The sequence below is a fragment of the Uranotaenia lowii genome, chromosome 3 (genome assembly GCF_029784155.1).
Source record: "Uranotaenia lowii strain MFRU-FL chromosome 3, ASM2978415v1, whole genome shotgun sequence".
NCBI classification, from domain to species: domain Eukaryota; kingdom Metazoa; phylum Arthropoda; class Insecta; order Diptera; family Culicidae; genus Uranotaenia; species Uranotaenia lowii.
Window position 1 is genome coordinate 352,879,061 of NC_073693.1, and position 15,210 is coordinate 352,894,270.

Consider the following 15,210-nt stretch of genomic DNA (forward strand, 5'->3'; position numbering starts at 1 on the left):
CAAACAATCGATTTGTAGATACAAATGCATGCAATATTTGTTTCAGTACTGCAGAAATGCAATACCGTAAGCTGCTTGCTTGCATAGCTGCGTGCAAAAGTTTACCTAGCAATCGACAATCGATCGAATGTGTCAGTCGTCCTAGCCCTAGGAAGGGCGTCAGGTACTAGCTAGTGGCTAGTTAAATATTTATTACCGCTTCAGTTGCAATTCCCAACAATGGGCCAATGGGAGAATGACAAATGCTCAAAATGGCTTTAAGTAAAATGAAAAATTTCAATTTGTAAAAAAAAGATATTGAGATAAACGTTAAGTCTTTTTACCACACGACATATCAATTTTTTGAGGCATTTTACAATTTTTCGGAAACTGTTTCCAATATTTTCTCTGTGTCTCACTGTTCATTGACATCCTAGCTGCCTTTCACAACTTGGCAGGCAGTCAATAAAACAGAACCCGTTGTTTACAGTATACTTTAGAAAACTATTGCGCGAAACAAGAAAAAAAAGCAAACAACAAGCCCTATAGACTAAAACAACCGATTGGGGTTTAGAGGTTCAAATGCTATCGTTATCTTTACGGCACCTTTCCTGTTAAGCTTGGCTCAGCTGTCTTTGACGCTTCTTGGTGGTAAAAGTTTATCAAAATTTTGCCTTCAAGGGCTTTTTCGATAGCCCTTTCCGGTTCGAGAAATTTGCGAACACCTTGTTTTGCTCAATCGAGACGCGAAAATTGGTAGAGATAAAACCTCTCAGTTGATTCTTATTGATAGTGGAAATTGATGGAGTACTAAAATGTTTAAAAACCCGCTGGAAAAGCAAATATAAGGGATGAATCATTCTTAAGGATGAAAATCCAAAAAATAGAAAAAATGAAATGTAACCGGCTTAGTTAACGTTTAAAAAAGATCCTATGAATCCAATAAAATTTTATATTCAAAACACAATTATTTATAAAATTTTAGAAATTAGAGCCGATAGGCTGTCGAATCCAAATAAAATTCTATTCCGATGAAGTCCTATCGATGTGTCGAAATAAGAAGATATATATTTCCGTAAAAAAAAATAATTGAATAAAAACCCGTGTTCCCCGAATCGGGACCCACCCGAAAGCCCAAAAGATGAAACGGGATACATCAGAAAAAGGATTCCAACCCGGTGAATCCCAGCCGGTAAGCCGAAAGCGTCGCGATGCAATCAGAACCGTAATTCTATATTTGCTCACGTACTCCGGCAGCGACTCGAAACAACATCCTGTAGTTGTCGATGGAAGAAGAAGATAAAAACGAAAACATTTCACAAACCAACAAAGTTCAGGCAGGAAAAATGTACCGAAACAAGAAAAAAACCCCAGTTGATACCCGGACCCCATTCCAAATAACGCTGGGAGTTGGCAGCGAAAAAAATCAAAACTCCACAAACATTCAAAAACACACAACCAATTTTTCCAATCAATTTAACCGACATTACTGAATTGTGCTCCTGGGTGCTCGAGGGTGGGTGCTTTTATTCGAGTAACCAACCTCCCCGAAATCCGATGATATCCGAATTGGGAACAAATCCTGGGCCAGATCGTCGTAGCATGAGGGAGGATTCAAAAGTGCGGTGAAATCAAATAAATTGAAATCAATCGAGCAATTTTTCATATAACAATTCGTCATCATTTTTTTTTTGTGGGGTTACCAGAACCGACAAAAAAATTGAATTTCAAATCGGAAACTTCTCTGCACAGTGAGGAAACTCTTCAGTCACAAAATGCTCGAGATTGGTAACCTTAATCATGATTATCATCAACATAAAACATGACCCAGCTCCCTCGAGGAGGATGGTAAAATATTGAACGACAGCATGGAAAATCAGAGAATTACAGAGGCGATCAAATGGCAAACATCACAACCGGATGGTGTACATTTCAATTGTCGAATGATCCTTTTGAATACGCTTGTTGTTGGCCTTTTTTTGGATTAGATTGTGCATTTTTGATTATCTGACTGGGAGCAAGGTTCTGTTTTTTTTTTTTCGACTGAAAAAACTTTCAAAATGATGCTTTGAATATTTGATCAGGCCAGATGAAACATGTTGTTCGATGTTGTCATGACAAAAAAATCGATCGAGTCTAAAAATTAAATTCAATAACAATCTCAAATCAAGTCATGACAAAAAGTCACACATATCCACACGAAACAATTTTTAAATGTTTCGAAACAAGTTTTTAAGGCGGGAACAAAAATCAATTTCTTTTTTTTTTAGTTTCCCACCCCCTTCAAAATTGCTAAAAAAAAACCGAGGAGTAAATAAAATTTGAAGTGTTTTATGCAAATTTCGAAAAATTAATCAAATATCCAAAAGATTACAAGAACAAATAAAAAAGTTTTGGAAATTAGGGGTGTTATAACGTTTTATATTCCTGGTTTTAATGAATCTCTCGATAAAAACTTACTGAATTTATAGATTTTGTGCAATGATGTAGTTGCTATTTTTTTGCATACAAGCTTTCATGCAATTTATTATAATTTATTACTTTTTAAATTTTGTTTTATATCACCCCCCAAGATGTTCAAACTCCGATTTAAAAAAAAAAGAAGGATTTGGAATTGGTTTCGGCCTAATTGTACATTGAAAATTCCTAGTACTATCACTTAGCCGCTATTAAGCCTATCCCCGTTCTGAGTACTAGGGAACTTTCAGACTAAGGTTTATAAAATAGTTTTCATGACAAAAAGTAAATCTTTGTCACTCAAAAAACCATGAGCAGTAAAGCCGGAAATAATAATAAGTTTCTGTATAATTAGGTATCGTGTTTTTTTTAATTCAAAAGTAATATTTTATAAACTAAAAAAAACCATACAAAATCTGGATCCCAATTGAATGATTCGAAAATATTTTCAGTGTTTGATGTATGTTTTCGTTCATCATTTATCATCGATTGATTTAAAAAAAACTCAAGAAATTTTTATTTTAAAAACATTATTTTAACAAAAAATTTTGACCAAATTTAACACTGGGTATGAATTCAGATAGTTTTTGTTGAATATTTTGTCTGCCCCTGATTTTGACAGCAAGCCATGGAGAGGGAGAGTTGGCAATGCGGCCAAATTGAAGCGTGTGGTTTTTCGGTCGCGTATTTTTCACAAAAAAATCGTGTTTTTGCATCGCTTTGTGGAAATTGCTTGTGTTTTTTTAATTTTGTGTTGCATTGTGATTGTTATCTGCTAGAAGATGGATTAATTCGCGTGTGTTGGAGGTGTTTTCTATAACATTTTAATTCCTATATCCGTGGTAGGAATTTCGCCATAATGAGCATCTAAATTTCATCGAGTTTCTTTGTTAGTCGATTGGTCGATGAAATGCAAAAAAAGCATTTCCAAGTTTATTCAAATTTAGCACCAGATGGTGCTGTAATTCATTCGATTTTCGAAAACTGCGCATCGATGGGAAACTTACTAGATTGTGAAAATGCAGCTTGTATTGTGAAAATGCAAGGGATCATCAAGATAAGTACATTCTTTAATACTATTTACTAGGCTATTAACATTATTTGCGTTGAATCCAGCATCAGGTGAACATATGACGAAACACTAAATTAAGACTCGTTTCAAAATTCAAATCTTGCACGGGTTAAGGCTCGTTTCCAATGCATATGGTCAGTTTTTCGAATTGGAAGCTTTTAAAAATAAAACGAAAGCCCGAGCAGATCGTCAAACTTTCGGTCAAAATCGAACAAACAACATTGACTTGAAGACTGTAGATTCAGAAGAGACTGGACGACGCTTTTACTACACAGACCTCAACACTGAGTGAGCCATGTTGTTTTGTATTCATAAACTTTCAAAAGTGTTAAGTTCTAGAATCCATCATAAATGCAAATCATTCCGATTATCCCTTCTTATGAAACAAATGATAACAGTTTTTGAGTATGATTTCCTATCTTTAAGTCCACAATCTTCCGGAGATCACTAGGTATTTATGTCTTCACATGAAAAAAGGTAGATATATTATTTACATGGAACATAAGAAATTTCAGAATATGTTTTAACTATTCAATCTAAGTAAATGTGTATTCATTTGAATAGAAAATAGTAATCTTAATTTTTTTAAACTGAATGATGATAAAGATGTTGCTGATTTACTCGAATATGTTGTTGGAAAAAATATTATTTAAAAAAAAGCTCTTTTTGAATTCTGATTTTCGTAGAGTTATAAACAAAGAGCTTCTTCTTACACACTTTTACAAAACATTATTTCCCTTCAGATCCATAGTTATTTTGTATGATTATCTCAACTAAATCCAAATTTCTTGCAGGATGAATTTATAATTAAGGTAAATGTGAGGTTCCTAAAATACATCACCTTTTTGAAAATTGTTGCCGAATGTTATTATGAATTATACAACATATATCTAATTTGCCGTTTTTAACTTTTGAAAGAATTACAATTTTAGAGGAATTCATGATATGTTAATAAAAATATTAAGAGGTATATTTATCCAACTCAAATTTAAAGTCCACACCTACAGTGTTGCTTCGTTGTAGAGTTACTATTCAGGGTTTTTTCGAAGAAGATGTTGATGAAAAAAATAAAAAATGAACCATATGTTTCTAATGAACAAAAAAAAATGCAAATAGAAAACACTCAATGATATAAAATACTTAAAACTTTATCGCTCATCCAAAGAATACTAATATGTGCTAATATTGTTTGTTTTCAATTATTTTGAGAACATATTTAGCGAGATTTTCCATGATTCAGATGAAAACAGAAAACGGATCGAATGGACAAAGAGTCAAACAAGACCAGCTAAACTATTTTCATCATCAATGCAAGTATAACTTTGTAATTAAAACGATAACATACTATTTTATTTGTAAGAAATTATCAAATTTTCTATTTTCTCGCTATTTACATAATTCCGTTGAAATACACTTAGTTATACTAATCGATCATAAAACAGCGGTGCAAGAGACATTGAATTAAAAGAGTGATTGGGGTTTTTTTTTTTTAATTTAGATGTGTCAGATGTTTGTGATGTATGCAAGCGAGTATTTTTTAACTTAAGAAGTTTTGAAGTCTAGAGTTTTTTTTTAAATAATACATTCAGCCATACAATAAATTCCTGCAATTGTTCACGGTTGATGGTGTATAATTTCATTATTTGTTGTGATTCTTTTTTAAGGTGAACGAATATGTAGGATGTACACAATAATCAATCATGGTTGAAATTTATAATAGGCACATTTTGAAATACCATTGAGGAAAAGAAAAAAAGTGGAAAGTAATGAACGTTTAGATAGTGTTAGGTACTCAGAACAATTAATTCAAAACTCTCTAAATTAATTTTACTTTCAAAAAAGTTTTATAGTAATCTTTGAATTATTGGGTTTTTAGTGAGAACATAATGTATCCAAACTTTAATTGATCACTGTATCTAGACTGGAACGTAATGGAAACTTTTTCAAAGGGAACCTGTAATGTTACATAGGAGTTTGATTAAAAAACTGTAGGAACAGTAAGCTTCATGCACTTGTCAAAGGTGTTTCCAGATCACATCCCTGAAACCACACTCCCAAATAATTTTTTTTGCTAGGATGCAGAGGTAACCTCGGTCCTAAAGCACAATTTTTTTTCTTTCATCCTTTTCTCTATTTTTCCTAACTATCTATTGACTACTAGGACGTGGCCGGCGCCGTTATTGATGTTCAAAGAGAGAGCATCAGTTTTGTTCATTGAGAATGTTGCTAATCCCAAGTATCATTCTTTTGACCTCTGAACAAAATTGATGGCCTCGGTCAATCACGGAGTAGCAACCATTGGCGATGTGGAACTCGTTCTACTGAGCCACGCCAGCGATCATGGAATTCGAAATGTTTCACAAGGTAAAACTTTCAAAAAATATATTTTAGATTAAAACCAAAATGAGAAAATTTTCTTCAATTGTAAAGATAGTATAAATTATCATCATTTCTAGTTCCATGATTTAAGGTGGATGTGAGTAGTCAATCAAGCAAAGCTAAGCTAAGCTAATATTTTGTCTGCCCCTGATTTTATCACATTTTTCGACCCAATCTTGTCATCATTTTGAATTTTAAGCAAAAATACTAAATATTAACCCTTTTTTGGATTGAATTTAATAATGAAATTGAGGTAATTGATATCCATCTAAATGGGAGGGTAATAATATATAAAAAAAAAATTTCAACTGGTGTTTCTAATTCCCATTTTAACGTGATTGAACAACATAAAAGTCAATACAAATAAACATCGGCATAACTTGAACATGTGTTTTAGGGTGGCTGCCAAATGGGCCATGTCGTATTTCGAAAACCGACCAAATACATTTTGGAGATTGGCCCAAAAAACTGACTCGTTTTTTTTTTTTTGTTTTGATTATAGTAGTTTTAACATCTTTATGTTAGTCTTTTAGCATCATCAACTTTTGGCCGACACTGAATACTGTGGGGTGATCCCAAAGTTTTGGTTGGAAAATTAAATAGGTATTTTTTAAAAGCATTGCACAGTTATTTTCACAAAATTCAACAAATATGTTTTGATGAGTAAGGAATGAAGGATCGATTGCAACCTGAATTTTAAAATTTTGTTCACCCCACTCTGAGCTGATCAGGTTTGAATTTTAAATACAGTTTTTGACAAATGTTCCACCGCAAGTGTTCGCTTTGAGGCGCACTGGATCATTAAGCAGAACCAGTTTGGTGAAAAACACCACCTAAACTTTCTTTATAAATTAAAGACATTAACTTAAGTTCTAGTTTTATCCTGTAGCATTAGTCGGTAATGTGTTGAAAGAGATCGGAAATTGCGGGTTCAAATCCTGTACAGTGCAGTCAGTTTTTTTTATATTTTCCAACTAAAAGTTTTTTTTATTTTTTTTAACTTCTCTATCAATCTAAACTTTCCTGATGGACTCATTTCCAATAAATTTTTAGAACATGTGCTGAATCATAAAATTCCTAGAAAAATCTATGTGAAAATTTGCAAAATGAGCATTCCATTGAAAAGAAACTTGGAGACTTTTTTAAGAAGAAAAGCATTTATATATTTATTTACTGACTAACAACAAAAATTTCTTTGAAAACCTTTAAAACTTTTAATAGAGATGTATTAAATATTGACATATCCAACTGTTCGGCCAAACGAATATTCGGCCGAATATTCGGTAGAATATTCTATTGAGTTTTGAATGAAAAAAAAACAAAAGCGATTATCTCAATTTCCTTCTATATTTTCAATTTTTATACCCCTCGTGTTTTGAGTCGATTATTTTCAACAAGGAAGGACATCAAATGACTTGTTGCTTCTAGGGCGTATTTGAATAAGGAGTTTGCCTTCCTGTGAAATCTGGAACAAAACACGTCGAAACAAATGCCAAGCAATTTGAAATTGCTTATTTGATAACTAATTAGATGAAGATTGAGTAACATATCTTCAAAATAGTTGTTTAAAACATAGTCAGGAAATTTAGGACGATTTTTGGAAAAAAAATAATTTAAACAGGGCAAATCTGAACGAGATCTAGGTTTTATTCGTAAACATGCAAGAGGAAAAAGGAAGAAAAAAAACTTGAAACTTAAAGTTTTTATTGAATCACAGCAGCAGTGTAAAAATCTTATCGAATGATTAAACAAAAATTTATGTTCATATTGGAATTGATTAAAAATCGTTTTTAAATTCAAAATCTTAAAATATTCAAAGAGAATTTTTAGTTTTTTTTATTTGATTTAGCAAATAATCTGAATAAACCCGGGCAAAATCCGGAAAGCCTGGATATACCAAGGAAATCTGTAAAAATAGCTCTGTAACTCTTTCAACATTACTCTAGGATATTTCATTAATTATCCAAAATCATTTGAAAAATTTGACAAGTCTGTTATTGTATAAATTTAAATAATAAATATTCGGCCTATTCGGCCGATTACTTAGATCAACTTTTCGGTGAGCCGAATATTCGGCTTAATATTCGGTTTTTAAGGTTGTTTATTTTTTCACATATTTGTTTCATTTTTTCCTTAACAAATATTTGCTTTTCGGATATGTAGATTAATCAACTGTTTAAAAAGGATTCAAAGTTAGAATGAGCTGAAAAAAAACTCCAAACGCTTTGCTTAAAATATTCAATAGACGAATTTCACGCCGAATCGAAACGAAAATGGGATAACCCTCTCAGAATTCAATGAAACTTTGTGGGCATAAAGATCTTACCTAGTAAAGCAACTTTGCATATGAGTTTTCCCAAAAAAATCTAGACTGACATTTATGATTCTCAGCCCTGGTGGATTCGGCCACATTTGCCTTATGCCAATCATCTTCCAGGATAAAAAAAAAGATAATTGTAGACTAACATTTGAACTTTTCAGACAAAAAATTTATAACCATTTTTTGTTCGAAAATTACAATTCTTACAAAAATGTCGTTCATGAGAGAGTTTTGGAAAAATGATTGAATTTCTAGAAAAAAATTTTTTTTATTTTTTTAATTTCTACTCTGAGAAAAATACATTTCAAAAACTAAAACTGAATTTCCTAAAAAAAAAAATTATGAATTTTTTTTCTAGGCCGGGTGCTCCGAAGCATTAGCTGACAGGATAGTTAATGAAACACTGTTGACTGATATAAGTGACCAAAGTATTATATTCACAAGTGTTAACCTTGATGGACGAATTTCCAAAACGCAGCTACAGAAAACTATCGTTGGTTATTCCAAAGTGGACGAAGAATTTGAAAATTTAACTCGCAATATTTCTGCAAGCTCTGCTTCAGAAAAACTCGTATATGTTATCAATCTGCAAAAGAATTTTATTTAAAAATATTCGAAAAAGGTAGAAGTTTATGCTAGAATAAAAGGTTTCTGCCCTTGGATGAACTATGATGTCTGGAAGCTAGTTAAATCTAAAAACAACCTTTTAGCCAAAACGACTCCCAGTTCCAAGAAATCCTTGTACAGCTGTCCAAAAAAGTTCAATAGCCAAAAAGACCTACAATGGATCTCTTTTCAAATCCTCAAGTTTAAAAGAAATGTGGAAAACTATAAATTCTCTGACCAATCGGGAAAATTTTCAACGATTTTTTTGCGAATGCGGGACCTTAGCTTTCCTCCACCATTTGTAGTCAACGCAACATATGAAAATAAATATGGAACATTGACAAATGCTCTATCCGAATCCATTTTTCTAACTCCAACAACTGAGTAGGAGGTTTTGATCAAAATTCATAACTTGGAAGCAAAAAGAGCATAGGACCAGACAGAATTTCGACCTTTTTTGTGAAAAGGCATCATGATGTTCTTTTTGCTTAACTTCTGAAATATGTATTCAACGAAGTTTTCTGATCGTCTGGATCGTCCCAATACACAAAAGTGGACTAAAAACTGACGTTAACAACTATATGCCAGTATCTGTACTTTCAATATTGAGTAAAATATTGGAACAACTGCCAGTTTTCAGATAAATTGGTTTCCTTTCAGTCACAACAACTTCTCTACAGTCATCAATATGGCTAACGAAATCTACGATGCGTTCGAAAATCAACAGTTTGCCGCAATTCTTTTTCTCGATCTCAAAAAAGCTTTAGATACCGTAGAACACGAGCTGTTGTTAGATAAACTAAACTGTTATGGAGGAATAGCTGATGATCTGATTCGAAGTTACCTATCCGAACGTGTCCAATACGTAGGAATAAACGATAGCCAAGGTACATTTCTACCGATGTCAGTTGGTATACCTCAAGGTAGTAACATAGGACCACTAATGTTCTTACTGTACGTAAACGATCTATCGAAACAAGCGCTCAAAGGCAAAACACGCTTATTTGCTGACGACACATCGTTAATATATATTGCAAGGGACACAGATGATTTGATTAGCCAGATGAAACATAACATGCACATTAATGAGGTATTTTGCCGAAAATTTGCTATCGCTAAACCTATCCAAAACAATGGTATTCCATTCACCTAGAAAATGACTTGAAGAGCATCGAGTTTTGACCATCGACTCGGCTGTCATAGAAAACTTCGATAGCTAGGTTTAATAGGATAGGTTGGGGAATCTACACAGAAAAAAATAAATTACATGATTTTCAAAATCATGAAAAAGTATATGTTTAGAAAAACTATTTTCCCTTAAATATGCACAATTGGCAATCTATGGACGACTTATAGACATTATTAATACTCGTCTTAAAAAAAAATGTCATCAAATTCTTAGATAGCGTCTGTTAGATATAAAATGCATTTTTTTTCAGTGTAGGATTTTAAAATACTTTTTGTCAATATTAATTTTTAATTCAATCATTTTTTGAAAACCCTCCCGTAAACCACAGTTGTGTAGAACTTCTAATTTTAGAGCTAAAAATTTCCATAAAAATTGCCTGAAAAGTTTGACCCTTTTCAAATGTTAGTCTAACACCGATTGTTATAAAAGACTCTTCAAGCCCCTTATAAAACCAAAGCTTGATCTAATAGCTGCTATGAAACTATATTTGTTACTTGGGTATATTTTTTTGAGAAAACCAAGTATGCCAAGTGTCTTAACTACGTGAGGACTATATACACACAAAGTATTATTCAATTCTGAGAGGGCCATGCAAGATGTGTCGAATTGACGCGAAATCCGTCAATATCGAAATCCTCTGACAAAACTTCGCCTAGAATTTCGATATTGATAAGATGTCCAAGAGATGGCACTGTTTGACATTAAATCTTTAATTAACAATTGAATCTAAATATCGTAGCTTAGCAAAAAAAATTAAAAGGTCTAACAATCGAATTGAAAATAAACCGATTTTATTGTTCCAAACGTCGAAAAGCTAAGTTGAAATCATCGATCTTTTATCCCATTTTTCAAAGAAGTGCTTAACATTAAGAAACTAGAGTAAATTAAAAAGTATAACAAAAAAAGATCAATCTTCTAAAGATCGTTGCAAGATCGTCCAATCCTCTTCAAAATAGAAATCGGAAGTCAAATAACTAAAGACCTTAGAAGCAACGTATAATCACAAAAAAATATTTCTGTACCGTATCATGTTGTCTTTAATTATCATGTTGATCATTTATTTTGAGTTGATTGTGTGTGTGCGTGGCACTACAGTATGACCCAAAAAAATGCGAAATCTGTTATCAATGCTCTTGACATTAACATGATTTTGTTTATTTATTAAGGCATGCAGATAACCATATTGAGAAACAATAACTCGATACGGAAGCCGAAACTCGATGGAAGCCTTCAAATAATCGAGACTTGGGTGAGTGGATCCACAAGCCTTGGCTTGAACATTCGCTCATATCGAGTAGTCAAGGAGGTTTAAATCCGGTCTGCTCGGAGTCCAAAGATCGCTTGGTTAAAATTTCATATTCTACTCCAGACAGGTTAAGGTTCGTTTTGAGGTATGGCATAGGCTATGTACATCTTATTGGAAAACAAAACTCTCGGGTTCGCCGATGTTTGCCCGAATTCACGGAAGCACCCGATTTTTCAAAATGTCCAAAGGGACTTCATTATGAACATTTACTCCAAATTTTATAAAAACATGAGGTATCTTCAATCCATTCGAAGTACGATCCGTACGTGAATTGAACACCAAGTCAATCGAAAAAATTTATCGTCTGATAACACACTGATCAGCTGCTTATTCTCCAACTTAGACCGAAATCGCCTCGAGTGCACGATTCGCATTGCATTGATTCGTTTAAGGGGGGAGTAGGGTCTAACACTTTCGAAAAATCGATTTTTTTTATTTTCTTATTGTAAAACATTTCAAGAATGTTGTGTCAAATTTTCAAGTCAATCGAAGCAAAACTGTAGAAATTATAGGCCTTTATCTCCTCTTATCTAATACTGCAAGAATTCTAGAGCAGAAACTTCAAACGCATTTTTCTCGAAAGCACATTTTTAAAGTCAGTGGACATCGTCATTTGAAAACTACTTCACCGATTCTTTTCAAATTTGGAACATATTTTCTACATATAAAATACCAAACCCCAACGATTTTCTTTTCTTTTTTTTACTTTGGGGAGATTTTACAGATAAAAAATGGCGGATTTTTTCGTGAAAAATCGTAGTTTTTACTTCAAACAGTCACAAAAATTTCATAATTTTTTTTAAGTTGAATAAAATCGTTGGGGTCCAGAAAAATATCTATTAAAAATATTTTGCTCTGATTTTTTGACTTCAGATGATTCTGTGTTGAGATACAGTGTCCACCGCAAATCCTGTTTTCTAAAAGGCATCCTCGAAAGTGCTCCGTCACCGGCTCATTTTTCAATATTTTTCTACGAAAAAATTACATGTTCTTTTAACAATGCTTTTTATAATGCAAAAAATTTGAATACTTTTGTTTGAACGATAGCTCTAAAAAAATTCGTGAAAATGGTATTTTTTTTACCCGTTAGATTCTACTCCCCCTTAAGATGATGACATTTAAGTCATCTTTGACCAATATTGAACTCGAAGAACTTGAGATATTCGCTTCCTTAGACAGTTTCTGGATTGATCTTACCGAATTTCGCTTCACTTTTGTCTTGACTAATTTTAGACTGGCCCATAATAAAAAAAATCCTTATATTCCACGGGGCTTCCCCTAGGTTGGTGCCTTTAGGTGAAAAAATGACTTTCTGAAGGTTTCAGGGCATTTGGCAAAAGCACGAGCTGGCGCAAAGGACTTGAAATTTGTATGGAGATTTTTGGCAAATGTATGAAAAATCGACATACTTTCACTTTTTGTGTTCTAAATTATGTTATGTAAGTCTCTAGAATTTTAGAGCTGCTATTCACATAAAAAGAAGTCCTCAAAAATCATCAAAAACAACCCAAACCAGACTGCTGAAAAATTTCGCATTTTTTATGAGTCATACTGTATTGCGGAATTTTCAAAGTTGTGTCCTCATTTCAATAAGTGTGTTCATCGATAATTTTTGCTAAATCCTTACAAGCCAAACAGCTTATTGCATCCAAGAGCACTTACTTTCTGTAGACCTCCACACGAAAGACGACGACAACGGCAGGGGATTACAATCAAACTAACACCCCGCACTAACGAAGTGTCTAAAAGCCGAGCCGACGATGATTAGCCGATAATTTGCCCCAAAGGGAAGAAGAAAAAATCCACTTATTTGTTAATACCGCCGTTTTGTTCACCCAAAAGCTAGCAATCGGTCAGCCTCTACACTTCAAGCGAGGGGGGGAGGTCCTGGCGACACAATTCCGTTTACATTTCTCGAAGTTGTTTTTTTCTTCTTTCTTATCAGAAGCACTTAAACTCGCTTTGTATAGATGAGTGTGTGTACTTTTTTTTCCTTTTTACTTTCTAACGTAGCAAGTGTGTCTCGTAAATTTGGTAAACAAACTAATGGAAGCACCCTCACTTTAGTATTTAGCTTCCGAGCCGTTCCATGTGGGATGGCCTCTTAATTCAATCAATTTTCTTTTCTTCGGGGGGAACGACGCACTCATAAAAATACACTTACAGTCGATCGGTACCTCGGCTAGCTTCTACTAGACTAGGTTATGCTCGACCAAATGACCGTGTAATATTTTTCCCAATAAAGTTAAACCAATAATAAAACGGGGCACCATTCGTCGTTGCTGGACTCTATTTCCGGATACACTCGCAATTATCGCACTTGACTGCATGCATCCTGCTGCTGTTAATCTATGGATTGGGTGGGTGTCACCTCTAGGTCGTGTTTGTGTTTTGTCCCTCACTTGGTGAAGGCCGATAGCTTCCTTCAGTTGCTGGTGAGAAACACAGACAGCACAGTAGACACAGTGGGGATTCTAGGCTTCCTTGAGAGATTTGAAGGAGCTGACTGTTGACCTTCCCTCATCGTCAACATCAGGTGCAGAGAAATGGTTTCCCGAAGCCCGGCAGGTGAAAATTTTCATAGGCAAAATACCACCCGAAAGCTAGCTCAGGAAAGGGGGGATGAGCTTAGCTTCCACTCCAATCGTATACAGTTTTCCTCGGTGAGGTTCTTCCGGGGATCGGTGGGTGAAGGTTAAAGGCAAGCAAAAACAGAATTAGGTCAACGCGCGCCACTTGTTGCCATCTTCTAGCGAATGTTGCTTTTTTTCTTCTATTTTTCGGGAACACACTGCTCCAGCTGAGCCAATTCTAAACTCACCAATACACCGAGCAGTCGGCCGTAAAAATCCAACGTTAGAATCCACTTGGAAAAAGCCCAACACATCAACTTTGTTCCGCGTTCCGAGCTTCCCGTTCCACAAAACTGCACAATGACTGATACCCAGAATCACTGCTGCTGCTGCTGTTCAAGTCTTCTATGCAGCCACCCTCTCACAAACACCTCCTTCACAAACCAGCAGGATCCACTCAGGGTAGCACCCCCCAAAACGCACTTTGGCGACACATCTTCTCAGAGGGCCCTCTTCAAATTACAGCAAAAGAGCAACTACTAACTACACTCGGCAAACGTTCGGCGGCAACTGACTCCAAGTGGAGCCGTTATGCAGTTAAGGACCGAAGGCGCGAGACACACTCGCCGGAACCTCTTTACCTGGATCAAACCATACAACCCACCCACCCACAACCGGGAGACGATCCTCTCAAAAAGTGTCCTCCTCCACGTCCATACGACAGCGACTGAAGGATGGCCGCCGACGACCGAAAGCCGAACGGGGCGCATGCGCCCTTTCTTTACTCACACACAATGGCCGAAGCTGACCAACGAACGGCCGAAGAAAGCTTTCGTGAGAGAGAAAAGCCGACCAAAACCGGTTTCCGGATCGTTCCCTCCCAAAACAAAACGGAACGATCCTTGCTAGCTGAAGGAAGTTCTACAAAAAAAAGACACCAACCGGTGCGTGTGGACACCTGGAAAAGGAACAACTGGAAAGCAACTCGACCCCTAACAACACGACGCACAGGTAAGGCGACAGAAGGTGTGCGCGGTTCCTCTTTATTATGGAATGATATCGTTCCGTGAGCGTTTGTTCGTCGAAACAGGTGGTAGCTTTCAAGGTGAAGAGAACGAAGCTGCCCTCTGTTACCGTCTGTCTCGATTGCCGCCGCTCAGCTCGTCGTGCTCTCATTTGTTCTTGTTTTCACGTGTGCTGCAAGCAAGGGGATGCGATTCGGTGTTTGTTTGTTTTTTTTTTTTTTCAATTGAGTTCTTTGCCACCTGGGTTGAGTCTGCTTTTTGATGGAGACGCTTGGTGGGTGACTGTTTTGAAGGAGAATATCTA

General features: G+C 35.0%; 1 protein-coding gene across 8 annotated transcripts in view; it reads right to left on the bottom strand.

The window, feature by feature from the left end:
* The window catches only part of LOC129754674 (high affinity cGMP-specific 3',5'-cyclic phosphodiesterase 9A), a 711,945-nt gene extending 697,484 nt beyond the window's left edge, over positions 1–14,461 (bottom strand). For 7 of the 8 annotated variants that reach the window (XM_055750866.1, XM_055750865.1, XM_055750871.1 and 4 more), the window contains exon 1: positions 12,971–14,461. The gene's annotated coding sequence lies outside the window, so the exon portion shown is untranslated. The remainder of the gene's footprint in view (positions 1–12,970) is intronic. The other variant, XM_055750864.1, reaches the window with a different exon arrangement.
* Between the last annotated feature and the right edge of the window lie 749 nt (positions 14,462–15,210).